Below are 16184 nucleotides of genomic sequence, written 5' to 3' on the forward strand. Positions count from 1 at the left end.
GTGAAGGTAGTTGTGGTGTGAGGGGTATATATGATATATGTGGGGGGTACATCATGGTCAGTTGTGGTATGATGGGTATATATGATATATGTGGGGCGTACAGTGTAGTCAGTTGTGGTAGGAGGGGTATATATATGATATATGTGGGGGGCACAGTGTGGTTAGTTGTGGTGTGAGAGGTATATATGATATGCGTGAGGGTAGAGCGTAGTCAGTTGTGGTGTGAGGGATTTATATGATATATGTGGGGTTACAGTGTGGTCAGTAGTGGTGTGAGGGGTATATATGATATATGTAGGGACACAGTGTGGTCAATTCTGATGTGAGGGGTATATATGATATATGTGGGGGCACAGTGTGGTCAGTTGTGGTGTGAGAGGTATTTATGATATATGTTGAGGCATAGTAAAGGCAGTTGTGGTGTGAGGGGTATATATGATATATGTGGGGGGTACATCATGGTCAGTTGTGCTGTGATGGGTATATATGATATATGTGGGGCGTACAGTGTAGTCAGTTGTGATGTGAGGGGTATATATGATATACGTGGGGGCACAGTGTGGTCAGTTGTGGTTGTGTTGTGAGGGGTTTATATGTTATATGTGGGGTTAAAGTGTGGTCAGTAGTGGTGTGAGGAGTATATATGATATATGTAGGGACACATTGTGGTCAGTTCTGATGTGAGGGGTATATATGATATACGTGGGGGCACAGTGTGGTCAGTTGTGGTGTGAGGGGTTTATATGATATATGTGGGGTTACAGTGTGGTCAGTAGTGGTGTGAGGAGTATATATGATATATGTAGGGACACATTGTGGTCAGTTCTGATGTGAGGGGTATATATGATATATGTGGGGGCACAGTGTGGTCAGTTGTGGGGTGAAGGGTATATATGATATATGTTGGGGCACAGTGTCATCAGTTGTGGTGTGAGGGGTATACAGGCGGTCCCCTACTTAAGAACACCCGACTTACAGACAACCCCTAGTTACAAACGGACCACTGGATTTTGGCAATTTACAATACTTTAGTCCTAGGCTACTATAAACAGCTATAACAGTTATCAAAAGTGTCTGCAATTAAGCTTTATTATTACTCCTGGTTCTGATGACAATTCAACATTTTTAAAATCCAATTGTCACAGAGACCTTAAAAATTCTGGCTGGGGTTACAATTATAAAATATACAGTACCGACTTACATACAAATTCAACTTAAGAACAAACCTCCAGAACCTATCTTGTACGTAACCCGGGGACTGCCTGTATACGATATATTTAGGGACAAAGTGTGGTCAGCTGTGATGTGAGGGGTATTTATGATATATGTGGAGGCACAGTGTGGTCAGTTGTGGTATGAGGAGTATATATGATATATGTGGGGTAACAGTGTGGTCAGCAGTGGTGTGGGGAGTATATATGATATATGTAGGGAAAAAGTGTGGTCAGCTGTGATGTGAGGGGTATTTATGATATAAGTGGAGGCACAGTGTGGTCAGTTGTGGTATGAGGAGTATATATGATATATGTGGGGTTACAGTGTGGTCAGCAGTGGTGTGGGGAGTATATATGATATATGTAGGGAAAAAGTGTGGTCAGCTGTGATGTGAGGGGTATTTATGATATAAGTGGAGGCACAGTGTGGTCAGTTGTGGTATGAGGAGTATATATGATATATGTGGGGTTACAGTGTAGTCAGTAGTGGTGTGAGGAGTATAAATGATGTATGTAGGGAAAAAGTGTGGTCAGCTGTGATGTGAGGGGTATATATGATATATGTGGAGGCACAGTGTGGTCAGTTGTGGTATGAGGAGTATATATGATATATGTGGAGGCACAGTGTGGTCAGTTGTGGTATGAGGAGTATATATGATATATGTGGGGGCACAGTGTGGTCAGTTGTGTATGTGAGGGTCAGGTGTGAGGAGAATATAGGATGATGCCAACCAAGTCTGTTTTATAAACCTGCAGAGATGGGTCATGGATAGAAGAAGATTAGACAGCGGAGAAGAGACAACATCAGGGATGTTATCTGTAAGTCATTGTATCATAATGCGGCCTCTGTGCAGGACTGGTATCTACTACTATATATATGGTGGTAAATACTGGTCTATGGGTGTAGGTTATCATTTAGTATTACAGTATTATTCAGCCATTATGTAGTGGGGATTTTTGCATGGCAGAAAAGTTAATTAAAAAATGGAGTTTATATGTGGTAAGTCTTGTGTTCATTATCAGGATGTTGTTATTCTCTTTATGTTGTGGTGATGCCGTGTGTTGCAGTTTAGAGGGATCATTTGGAAATAGTAATGCTATTGTTTGGCATATTGGTCTTATGGTACTTTTAATTTGTTATAGTATTGTAGTATCATTATTTGGTTATAGTATGGTGGTAGTATATTTTGATTTGTCATGGACCAAAATTTAAATTGATTCATATATTCCAACCTTTACTAAACCAATCTAAACTAAAGATACCAATGTTTCAAATTTTTATAGATCTTGGGCTGATATTTGAAACACTATAACTATGTGTTTTTTTTTCACATATATTGTTGCTCGGCTGCCGAGCTGGGGGGCCCCATCCACAATGAGGTGCTCCATACCGCTGGGACTCTTAATCTCACCCTGCCAGTAGGTGTTACTGTTGTGAGAAGTAACATTCTGGTGACAGAATATGCGACCCACAGACAAGATATAACAAATTTCTAAGGCTCTACAGCAACTAATACTTTTCTCCAGTCACCTGAAAGTAGATTTACAACTCATTGATTATTAAAGTATTAGCGTATATTTCCCTTCATGGGTTGGTTGGTTATTGTTTCACATGGCTGTAGAAGCCATACCTCTGTGGCCCCCTCCAGTCATCTAAGAATTATAAATCCTTAGCAGCACCAAGCCCTAACAACCCACCTTTCAGACAACAATAATTTCCCTGTAAATTTCATACAACTGTTCTCCTCAGCATTACAACTACAAATCAACTCCTCCTCATACAACTTCCTTGACTCCCATTAGGTCAACAGTCAATAATATATAAATAATCCACTTCAGTTGCTCGCCCCTCCATCTGTGCTGGGGATAGGGGCATGACAGCCATATGCGGTGTGATGAGCCAGAATACTGCTAGTTAAAGTCACTGTAGGAGACCTGACAGTCATGATTATGATTCCGTTAACTCTTTCTAGTAAGAATTGCAAATGTAAGTGACTTCGGAATTCATATTTATGGATACAGGCAGTCCCCTGGTTACATCCAAGATAGGTTCTTTAGGTTTGTTCTTAAGTTGTATATATATATATATATATATATATATATATATATATATATATATATGTTGTTATAAGGTATATTTTATAATTGTAACAATTGACAAATTTTTTTTGTCCCTGTGACAATTGGCTTTTCACAATTATAAACTTCATAAAACTTCATTACAGACACCTTATAGCTGATTATTGAAGCCAGAGACTAAAGTAAAGCATCCGGAGAGCTTTACCAGAGGTCACAGAGGGCAATGGACAAAATAGTTTCCCTCTGTCCACCATAGATGTATACATATTTGCTGTTCACTATGTATAATCTTTTGGGTCCAAATTGAAAGCAGTTTTTGTCAACTGTATATACATATACTTTGCTATGTCCACTGCCAGTGAAGATAATTTTACTAACTGTGAGACTATATAGATTTTCCTGCACATGTTGTTTCTCCTTTGTTGTGTACAGCCATGTCTAGCGTAAATCTTACTAAAATGGCGTTTACTCTTCAATGGTTCCAAACTTCCAAAGACTCCTGGGTAACTTCTACCATTCTGTAGGTCATGCTTTAGAATTTATGGTATTTCCAGAAGAAAGATGCTTGGTAAACAGGGGAGTAAACCCAGTAGTATGCCAGTTGTTAGAAGAATGTATTCTCAAAGGGACACTGTAGGAAGTGCCAGAACTAGAACACTGCAAGGGAGTCTACTCACCTGTGTTTGCTGTTCCCAAAGAAGGAGAAGACTGGAGGCTGGTAATCAACCTCATTTACTTTAGTACCTTTTTTTTAATCATGAAAAAATTTTGAATAGAGTCCATAAAATTGGTACTAGTGCAACCAAACAACTTCCTAGCCAAAATCAACCTCGCAGACACATGTGCTGATTGCAGAATCACAAGAAGCACCTTCGCCTGGCATACATATTTCACAACAAAACCATGGGTGGTCACAAAATTATAGTGGTCCTGAGGGCAGCCCTGAGGGAGTCTGGTGTTTTTGTAATCAGGACGACTGGCTGATTTGAGCACAGTCTAAGAAAATCTGTATCTGCTAGCCTAGACATCCTATTCCAGCGTGGGCTTATCGTGAACGTGAACAAATCCATCCTTCTTTCATCTGCCAAAATAAAGGGCCATTTCACCGCAATAAACAAACAATAAATCCCTGGTTGGTACTGCTACTTAGGTCCCTTATGTATCTGCTGCCTGAAGATTAACAGGAAGTGTGAAATTTGCCAACCTGAATTTTACATTTCCTGGAGTCCATAGGCAGTGCAAATCTCTCCTTCTGGTTAATTCTTTTTAACAATGCATCCTAACCTTCTCTCTTTCTCTCCTATTTGCACTGGTATCATGTAATTATTGTAAATGAGTTCTGCTGTTCTGCAGAATTAATTAACATGTCTCTTCTATCCGACAGTAGGTGGACAATAACCCTTGTATGTGCTCCCTATGGACTCCAAGTAATGGAAATTTCAGGTAAGCAAATTTCACAGATACACATCACATATATACATACATTTATACACCCACACACATATCTACATATATTTATATATAGCCACACATAGCATATAAAAATAATGTACACACATAAAGCATATACAGGTCACATATACACACACATATATACACACACATATACACATACATACAGCATATACACAACACAATTACTCATCCATACTTTTATACACACATATTTATATAACTTAGAAAAAGAAAAAAAGGGTTCCCTTGTGAAGCTAGAGAAAGCGTAGGACAGCTGTCGTCTAAGAACCCCCTGCTAAACCTCTATTCTGCCCGGTATGTAACAGATTTCTTACTGTTGGGGCGAAATAAAATGGGTGGCTTTTAATCGGTGAATGCGGCACCTTTTTTTTCTTTTTCTAAGTGGAATTACTGTATATACTCGAGTATAAGCCGACCCGAGTATAAGCCGAGACCCCTAATTTTAACAACAAAAACTGGGAAAACCTATTGACTCAAGTATAAGCCAATGGTGAAGTAAACAGCCAGCCAGCCCCATGTAGTATACAGCCTGCCAGCCCCCATGTAGTATACAGCCAGCCAGCCCCATGTAGTATACAGCCAGCCAGCCCCATGTAGTGTACAGCCAGCCAGCCCCCTGTAGTATACAACTTGCCAGCCCCTGTAATATACAGCCAGCCTCCTGTAGTATACAGCCAGCCAGTCTCCTGTAGTATACAGCCAGCCAGCCCCCTGTAGTATACAGCCAGCCACCCCCTGTACTATACAGTCAGCCCCCTGTAGTATACAGCCAGCCCCATGTAGTACACAGCCAGCCCCATGTAGTACACAGCCAGCCAGCTCCCTGTAGTATACAGCCAGCCCCATGTAGTATACAGCCAGCCAGCCCCCTGTATGCCAAGCACAAAAAAAATAAACTTAATACTCGCCCTCCGGCTATAATCACTCACCCCCAATGCTTGGCGCAGCTCCTGATGCTCAGCTCCCAACCCTCGGCACGGCTCCTCTTCTTTGTTCTCTTTGCTGTAATAGCCGTCAGAGTCGCGTCCATGCGATCTCCGCCGCATCATAGTGTGCGCCGGCCGACAGATTGCATGAATGCGACTCTGCTGGTTTAGCGAAGTAAGAGAAGACATAGAGAAGAAAGAAGAGGAGCTGCCGGGTGCCGCGCCGAGGATTCGCTGCCGGAGGGTGAGTATTGAGTTTATTTTTTTATTGACTCGTGTATAAGCCGAGGTGAGGTTTTTTGGCACATTTTTTTGTGCTGAAAAACTTGGCTTATACATGAGTATTTACGGTAAGTATCTCATGCTATTTGGAGCCTTGCACCACAGTGGTTCCATCTATGACCTTGGTCAATCTCAACTATGCCTGGTCAAAAAGTGAATAGGAGTCAAGGTAATAAGTGCACCCCCATTTTCATTCTATTGGCCTCTGACAAATATTTATATACTCACTGTCAGGCAATTTTCTTATCCTGGGTGTCACAGATGCACCCGCGATCCTTGCTGTGGATCGCGGGCACACCCGTGCCCCTCTATGTGTCCTTGCTGCCGCTGTCCCGCTTCCCGGCCTGGACTCACCTCTCCACGCTCCTGGCTGTACTTCTGCTAGGCCGGGCTCTCCCACTGCTAGGGCGCGCGCGCCGGCTCTTTAAGACTTAAAGGGCCAGCGTCCTCCTGATTGGCTCTTGCTAATCCGGCTCGCCCTTATAATCCGGCACCTCCCTTCACTCCCCGGCGGATCTTCAGCATCATTCCTGCTAAGAGAAAGCCCTCCTGAGTTCCCTGTGTATCCTGTGTTCCAGCGTTACCAGCGATCCTCTGCGTTGCTACCATTGCTGTTACCTGCTGTGCCTTCCAGGGTTCCTGTCGTACCTTCCAGGGTTCCTGTCCAGCGGAATCTATTGTCTGTGCCATCATCACCAGTGCTCCTCTGTGTGCCAGCGTTACCAGTATTCCTCCGTGTTTCCTGCTGTCATCTCAGGTTTGAACCGTTTCCTGCTGTACTACCTTGGCTGCCACCACGGGTCTCATACCACCTCCCGCGGTGGTCCAGAGGGTCCACAGACTCTTCCAAGAGACTTTTACACACTTTCCCTCCTCAAGTGTGACACTGGGGCCTGGTAGCTGCTGACCACAAGGAAGTAGACAGCAGTAAGAAGAGATGACAGATTCCAGTCCTGCTGCTCTGCTTTCTCCTCCCCCTCTGTTGACATTTCTTTTCTGAGCTCCTAGCTCAACTGTGTACAGTACAAAATATGCTGTACAGTGTGCAGCATAATATGTATATGATAGTGTGCCTCCTCCATTCTTTAGTGTGGCAGGTCAGGTGGCTGGGCCCACTGACACTTTGGGCCCCATAGCAGCTGCTATGGCTTCTACCACTCTAGTTATGTCCCAGACTGCAACTGCCTGAAATGTAAAGAAGTAATGCTATCTGTGTGAGTCCACTGCAACATTGTAACACTGTGTGAATACTGCTGTTATCAAGCTCCATAAGAACTGACTACATCAGCATCTACTGTATACTCTATGATATCAGGTTATCTTTTATGTTTTAGTTATTCTGTTAATATTTTCTGCAAACCTATTTTTTATGCTTTCCCTGAAATAGTGCCCATTTTTACATGCATCTATTGATATTTGTTTCCCTATGGTGGGTGCTCCATACTAAAGAGTTTATGTACCATTGAGCAGTGCCCTGAGCTGATGTGGCCATTGAATACGCCCAATGTGTATTTAGCCAAAAGCAGTGGTTGGGGTTGTGACAAGGTACTGCTGCTCATTTTTTGAGACGAGTGGACCTGAATCTGACAATATGTCCAGGTCAGGTGGCTGAACCTAAACCTGACCGGGTCCGCTCATCTCTACTCATTTCCCATTTACTGCCCCTACATAGTGTATCTAAGAGTCTGCTTCCAGCTCCAAAGTGGAGAGATCCAATGGCCATAGCAGCTGATCATGAAGATGCCTCCAATCTGTGCATACACTGTGCAGATTTGGTGACCATAGTTTATGATCAGTGGGGCTGCCAATCTTTTCAATATAAATCACATGACCTTACGGTAGGTTATCGGTATTGGGTCTCACCTTTTTAGTTGCATTCACCTTTTTATTGACTTTCTCTTGTTTTGTGCTTACAAACATTATTTGTTTCTGTACTCACTCTCTTCATTCACAAGAGAGCTGTTCTTTATAAAGTGGAGGTAGAGGTATGCAACTTTCGTATGTGTCAGAAAGTATTCTGCGACAGTCATTGCTGTTGACAGGGCATTATTCACCCAAATGATTTTCTGATTAAACAGATGGATTCTGACATCCAAGGGCAAGGGAGATAAACATCCTGTGCAGCATATGCTTTCTTTTAAACTTTACTTCCACTACATTTTCTTTCCACTTTACCAATATAGTTCCTAAAACGGAATCTCTGGTTTTTTGAAAGTGTTTAATTGACTATCACAATAACTCTATTTTCACTGCTTTGCAAATGTCTCCCTTTGAGTCAGCCCTTCAAACCAATCCTCTTACTGCTAAATTAGGTTGATGGCTCTGCAGATCAGGGACCACATTGCAACTTCAAAATTAAATGCAAAAGACAAGTTTAGCATTATTATGATTCCCAACTTCTGACTGCATACTGATGACCTGACAGAAATACAATCAGTGCTGTACCTAGGTATACTTAGTGTATGTATACATATAACTCCACTTCAAACCTTGGAAATATATATATATATATATATATATGTGTGTGTTTTCACACAGAATGCAGCATTATGCAGCAATGTCTGTGACACTGTTGCTTCCATGCAGAGCACAGGCCACAGGTTGGGAGAGCGCTGTAGCATTAACTCTTTTTTTTCATCATGGCAAAGGGGTTAGGTGAGTTTTCATTTTATAACTCACTTATTAAGGCTCACTAACAAGATTTCCATTTTTATGGGAGGGCTATAAAAAGAGATTCTACAGGAGGAAACAGGATTGAGAAGCTGGGGTTGGGGGCAGTAGTGAGCAGCTGGGGAAAGAAGTCAGAAACTGTAGGGGCATTGGAATGAATAGCTGGGGGGACACAGGAGTGAACATCTCAGGGACATAGGAGTGAGCAGCTGAGGGGACAGGAACTATCAGCTTGGGGAACAGAGGGAGTAAGCAGTGGAGGGTTCAGAGTTATTGTGGGCATGTAAAACTTAGGAGTAGTTAGCACTCTTAAGGGTGTATAGAGAAGGGGTCCTATAAGTTTAGGCCCCACCACCAATGATCACACACAAGCCATGAAAACTAAAAGCATTGATACTTTTTTCCATCCTCTAAACCAAAAGAAAAGGAGAAAACTAAGCGGGGAAAGAGAGGAGGAAGAAAGCGAAAAGACCAGTTTGGGAGCCATCCCCAAATTGAAGCCCCCTCAAATATTAGGATAAAAATATTTAATCTCACAAACTACAAGTTGACTAAAGATGATATCTCCCTATTATCTCAAGCACTATCGTTCAGTCCTCACCGAAAGAATTTGACTTGTTCCTAGATCTGAACCAATTTGTAAAACGTCACTTTGCCCTACAGGAACAAAGAAACAGTAGACCCCAATAAGTGAAACCCATTCAGAACTAACAGAACCCTGCACTAAAGAAAACAAAATAAAAAACAAATCCCAGTTTTACCCTCTACATGAAAAGGGGGGTAAAAGTCCTAAACGTGAATTGATGATTAATGACATAACAGTCCAATTCTAGGACTAGAAAGCAAGCCATGGGAGCAGGACACAGTCTCTGGGTGTTCAAGGCACCTGGAGACCCTCTCCGCTCCTCACAGCATTGCACTGAATGAGCAGGATGCATAGAGGAGTGGAGCCGGCGCGGCTGCTAGCTCCATAGACTCGGCGGTCATGTGACCACGCTTGCGGACATGGAGGGGCACGGGAGAGCCCGCGACCCGCGATATGGGTCGCGGGATCACCCGTGAAAGTATCCCCACTTCGGGCCTCCCCCTCTTCTTGAGTCAAAGAGTCAACAAGGAAGAACCGCTTCCCTCTCATGGTCCTAATATCCAGTACCTCTTTTAACTCAAAGACATCCTTGGAGTCAGCCTCTGGAGCAGGAGGAGGAGGTTGCCGAGAGAAGCGGTTCAGGATGACAGGTTTCAGAAGGGAGACATGGAAGGAGTTCGGGATGTGCATAGTGGGAGGAAGGCGGAGCTTATATACTACAGGATTTATGCGTATCAACGCCTCGAATGGACCAAGAAACCGTGGACCAAGCTTGTAGCTGGGAATCTTCAATCTGACATACTTAGAAGACAACCAGACCTTGTGGCTTGGAGAGAAGAAAGGAGGAGCCCTACATCTTTTATCAGCCTGGGACTTGGTGCGAGCAGAGGCCTGAAGAAGAGACTGGTGGGTTTGTTCCCAGACAGATTTGAGGTCCAGTATCAAGTCTTCAACCGCCAGGACTTCGGAGGGAACAGACAGAGGAAGAGGTGGGCAAGGAATTCGTACATAGACCACGAAGAAAGGAGCTGCTTTGGCGAGTCCAAAAGAGTCCAAAGAGTTATAGGAGAACAGGTTAGTAAATGTGCCCCATTATATATCAAAACGACCGAAAAAAAAATATGGAATTAATTAACACCTTAATGTTCTGCGCCGTAGCTCTACGGCGCAGAGGTACAGGATGTGTGAAGAGGGCTCACGGGCTGAGTCCTCTTCATACAATGATGGGGGTTGTTGCATATTGCAGCAAACCCCCACCGCTAATAACCGCGGTTGGTGCTTGCACTGATTGCGGCTATTAACCCGTCCGTTGCCGCCGGCAAGGTCGCCGGCGGCATTTAAAAGATGGCGGCGCGTGGGCTTCGTTTGACCCAAGGCTACATGGCTTCTGCAGATTCGTTACATTGAGTCAGTGGCTCGTTGTAATGAATGACCTGCAAAAATGCCATATATTGCAATACAGAAGTATTACAGTATATGGTAGGAACGATCTGACCATCTAGGGTTAATGTACCCTAGATGGTCTAAGAAATAGTGAAAAAAAAAAGAAAAAAAAAGTTTAAAAAATAAAACAATTTTATAAAATATTAAAAATTCAAATCACCCCCCTTTCCCTAGAACTGATATAAAACATAATAAACAGTAAGAATCACAGACACATTAGGTATCGCCGCGTCCCAAAATGCCCGATCTATCAAAATATAAAAACGGTTACGGCCGGCGTTGACCTCAGAGACGGGAAATGGCGCCCAAATGTCCGAAATGCGACTTTTACACCCTTTTACATCACATAAAAAATGAAATAAAAAGTGATCAAAATGTCGCACAGACCTCAAAATGATAGCAATGAAAACGTCGGCTCATTTCGGAAAAAATGACAGCTCTGTACCCCAAAGTATGAAAAAGTTATTAGCGTCAGAAGATGGCACAAATGTATTTTTCTTTTTTGTACACATTTGTTTAATTTTTGAAAATGTATTAAAACGCAATAAAACCTGTATAAATTTGGTATCACCGCGATCGTACCGAACCAAAGAATAAAGCTGAGGTGTTATTTGGAGCGCACAGTCAAAGTCGTAAAAACTGAGCCCACAAGAACATGAACTTTTTTTTCAATTTTTCCACATTTGGAATTTTTTTATGTTAAAATAAATAACATTACAGGAAAGTAAAATTTGTTACGCACAAAATAAGCCCCCACACAGCTCTGTACACGGAAAAATGAAAAAGTTATGGATTTTTGAAGGTGGAGAGCGAGAGATTAGCGAAAAAAACTCTGCGTCCTTAAGGGGTTAATAATGTTCATTTTGAGTTAACTTGTAAATTAAAAAAAAAAGTACTATGAATTACAAAAAAGCCTTTATAGTCATTTATAACCCCAAATAAAAATGAAAAAGATAAAAATGTAACTTTTATTAACTTTTTAACTAGCTCTATGTGTCCTGAAAAAAAGACACCAAAAAAAGTTTGACCCTTAAACCAGCGCTTACGAAAATTCGCTAAAAATGCCCGGTCATTGGAGCCTTTTCAGGCCCCGTCACTAAGGGGTTAATGAAACAGCATTTAAATAGTAGCAAAGTTTCCATGTGATGAATACGTCATTAGGAAGGGGCCTTGCTACAGTTGTCTTTTGCATGCAATGTCATAAAGTCCAAATTTTAAGATATCACATAATCAATCTCCGTTGGTCAGATAATTATCCATGAAAAAATGAATAAATTGACATATTGAATGACCCTCCGAAGGCCGGCCCCTTTACAGATCCTGCTAAAGGATCCTGTAAAAGATGCTTTTTGGTTAGGGCTGTCATAGCAACCATAGCATTAAGGATAACATTAAAGAGGACCTGTCACCCAATTTATCGGCACTAGGAGCTGCTAAAGTAAGCAGCTCCTAGTGCTTGATCAAACGCCGCAGTGTTAGAAGGAAATCTTCGGTAACACTATCTAACGCTGCGGGGGGGTACAGTGTAATTGTCGGACAGCTCGCAAAGCTGTCCGACGTATTCATGAGGTGGCGGGGTTGGTGCGTGGCCTAGCGAGCAGCAGTCACTGCCGGCCTATGGAGCGGGCAGGGCGGTTCGGGGAAGAGGCAGCGCCTCGGACCGCCCCCCCTATGAATACATCGGATCGCTTTGCGAGAGGTCCGATGATTACATTGTACCCCTCTAACACTGCGGCGTTTGTTCAAGCACTAGGAGCTGCTTACTTTAGTAAGCAGTTCCTAGTGCCGAAAATTTAGGTGGTAGGTCCTCTTTAACCCCCTTACCCTGGTACCCACCACCAGGAGAGGTGTGGGGAAGCAGGGTCGGGACATGCATTTAAAAGCTGTAGGCAGACATGACAATGGGGCCCCCTATTTTTTAGCACCATGACAAGGCGTCTTGCAAGTGAACGTTCACATGTATGTGTACCACAGTTATTTGTATAGACTCATACACAAAGCCCTATTCCTGCCCGAGTTTGCGTCTTCTCCTCATACGCCAATTACACACGGACCTCAAAAAACAGACCAATTGTTGTTTGTTGTCTGTAATTCGTACACACTCATGTACAGTAGACCTAATGCTAAAACAAAGCGTAACGGATATATTAAAAACTAATGATATTGTTGTGGATCCAACACCGTAACCATTTAACTGTGTAGTGGACATACTGGTTTACTACAGCTTTGCTCCAATTGACCTTAAAGGGGTTTCCCACAAATCAAAGCTAGGCACACAGGATAGTGGCTCACTTGACAATTGGTGGAGGTCTCAGTGATGAGATCCCCACAGATCACGAAAATGAGGAGTCCGATGGGGTCCCAGTTACCTCAGTCAGACCCCTTGTCGCTCCATATGAGTAATGGAGCAGACGGCGCGCATGACTGTTCTGCTCCATCCATTTCAATGGAGCTGACGGACTCGTGGGAAAACCCTTTTTATGGGACCTGAGCTGCTTTCATTTATTTTTCTGTCAATGTACAGATGAGGCCATCCCAAAAGTAACTGCAGTCAGATGCTGGTATTTGCTGTGGTTGCCAGTCAATGCAATGCAATGCAATATTAACACTTAGAATGCAGTCACCTTTTCACATCTAAAGGAAGCCCAGAGATACACCACAATTCATTATAGCAGCACATCTCTGGCCAGTGCAGTGACTCCTATAATTACATAGAGGTCCTTGTACAATGGAACACCAGAGCGGATGCACGACTTGTGTCAGAAATGATCTGGAGTTCATCAGTAATCTGTAATTGGTGTACTTTTGATAGAAGGTCAATGCACTTTTGTAATAAGTTACTACAAGAGAGCATGGTTGGACCCAGAAGGAGGTGAGAATAATATAAAAATTTATTTTTTAACCATTTGTGTTTCATTTTTTGTGTATCAATGACACATCAAGATCTTGGATTGTTGCAACTGATTTTGGGCACTGGGAGAGATCTGTTTTAGTAAGTGCGACAGATGAAGCACATTTTGTCATGGTCTGCATAAAGATGTGTACTTTCTTTTTAGAATCACAATCCTACCCTTTTGTTTACTTATTTATTTGTTGCATCCATTATATTACGGACCACAATTGGGTATCTGCTAAACAATATAGTGTAGCTGATAGCCCGCATTATGAAAACTAGTGCAGTCTGTACTTTGTGCAGTTTGCCTGTGGAGTGTGCAGGGTGCGCCATATTCTTGAAAACTGATGCACGGTCTTCATGTATCTGGTTCCCCCTGCACTTCTGGGGAAGTGTGGACCTTTTTTTTTTTTTTTGTGCACTTTGTTTATGCTGCAGAATTGTGATGGTGACAATAGTCTGAAGTAAGTATTCAATACTTGGCACTGCTTGATATTTTCTTTTGCAGTGAAAAAGCGGCTATAAAGTGCCCTCTACTTTCTGACATTTTGTTGAGTTGAAAAGGGGCTTTAGAGCCATCAGTAAATACAGTGCCTACAAGTAGTATTCAACCCCCCGCAGATTTAGCAGGTTTGATAAGAAGCAAATAAGTTAGAGCCTTCAAACTTCAAACAAGAGCAGGATTTATTAACAGATGCATAAATCTTACAAACCAAAAAGTTATGTTGCTCAGTTAAATTTTAATAAATTTTAAACATAAAAGTGTGGGTCAATTATTATTCAACCCCTAGGTTTAATATTTTGTGGAATAACCCTTGTTTGCATTTACAGCTAATAATCATCTTTTATAGGGCCTGATCAGGCCGGCACAGGTCTCTGGAGTTATCTTGGCCCACTCCTCCATGCAGATCTTCTCCAAGTTATCTAGGTTCTTTGGGTGTCTCATGTGGACTTTAATCTTGAGCTCCTTCCACAAGTTTTCAATTGGGTTAAGGTCAGGAGACTGACTAGGCCACTGCAACACCTTGATTTGTTCCCTCTTGAACCAGGCCTTGTTTTTCTTGGCTGTGTGCTTTGGGTCGTTGTCTTGTTGGAAGATGAAATGACGACGCATCTTAAGATCCTTGATGGAGGAGCGGAGGTTCTTGGCCAAAATCTCCAAGTAGGCCGTGCTACCCATCTTCCTATGGATGCGGACCAGATGGCCAGGCCCCTTGGCTGAGAAGCAGCCCCACAGCATGATGCTGCCACCACCATGCTTGACTGTAGGGATGGTATTCTTGGGGTCATATGCAGTGCCATCCAGTCTCTAAACATAACGTGTGTGGTTGGCACCAAAGATCTTGGTCTTGGTCTCATCAGACCAGAGAACCTTGAACCAGTCTGTCTCAGAGTCCTCCAAGTGATCATGAGCAAACTGTAAACGAGCCTTGACATGACGCTTTGAAAGTAAAGGTACCTTACGTGCTCGTCTGGAACGGAGACCATTGCGGTGGAGTATGTTACTTATGGTATTGACTGAAACCAATGTCCCCACTGCCATGAGATCATCCCGGAGCTCCTCCCTTGTTGTCCTTGGGTTAGCCTTGACTCTTCTGACAAGCCTGGCCTCGGCACGGGAGGAAACTTTCAAAGGCTGATGATGCTCCCAACAGTGGAGACAGGTAGGCCCAACTACTTGGAAAGGGTTTTGTACCCCTTGCCCAGGGGCGCACCTGCCATGAGGCGAGTTGAGAATCTCGCCTCAGGCGGCGCGCCACCTGCTGGACGAGGGGCGGCATTGTGCGCCCGGCCGTCCATGCTACCACCCGCCAGTCTGCCTATGCTGCAGCTGGAACCCCCACCCGTGCTGCCGCCAACCGGACCTTGCAGCCGCCCGCCGGCCTGTCCTGCAGTCCACCTGACCACCATCCCAGGCTGACCCCCCCCCCCCGCTCTCCCCCTCCTCTGCTCTGTTCCGCGCCGCTCCCCACCTCTCCTCCACTCCGTTCCGCTCCCTCTGTCCCGTTCATATCCGCTCTCCCCCTCCTCTGCTCGGCTCCCCCTTCTCCTCCACTCTGCTCCGCTCCTTCTGTCCCTTTCATCTCCGCTTCCTCCACTATGCTCCGCTCCGTCCTCCTCCGCTCAGTCCTCCCCCTCTCCTCCACTCTGCTCCGCTCCCGGCCTCCTCCGCTCGGCCCCCCCTTCTCCTCCACTCTGCTCCGCTCCCGGCCTCCTCCGCTCCGCTCGGCCCCCCTCCTCCGCTCGGCCCCCCCTTCTCCTCCACTCTGCTCCGCTCCCGGCCTCCTCCGCTCCGCTCCCCCCCTCCTCCGCTCGGCCCCCCCTTCTCCTCCACTCTGCTCCGCTCCAGGCCTCCTCCGCTCGGCCCCCCCTTCTCCTCCACTCTGCTCCGCTCCGCTCCCCCCCTCCTCCGCTCGGCCCCCCCTTCTCCTCCACTCTGCTCCGCTCCAGGCCTCCTCCGCTCGGCCCCCCCTTCTCCTCCACTCTGCTCCCCCTTCTCCTCCACTCTGCTCCGCTCCCGGCCTCCTCCGCTCCGCTCCCCCCCTCCTCCGCTTGGCTCCCCCCCCCCCTTGTACGCCCAAGCCCCCCCTCCCCCGCTCCTGGAGAACCTTCCT

The sequence above is a fragment of the Engystomops pustulosus genome, chromosome 1 (genome assembly GCF_040894005.1).
Source record: "Engystomops pustulosus chromosome 1, aEngPut4.maternal, whole genome shotgun sequence".
NCBI lineage: Eukaryota > Metazoa > Chordata > Amphibia > Anura > Leptodactylidae > Engystomops > Engystomops pustulosus.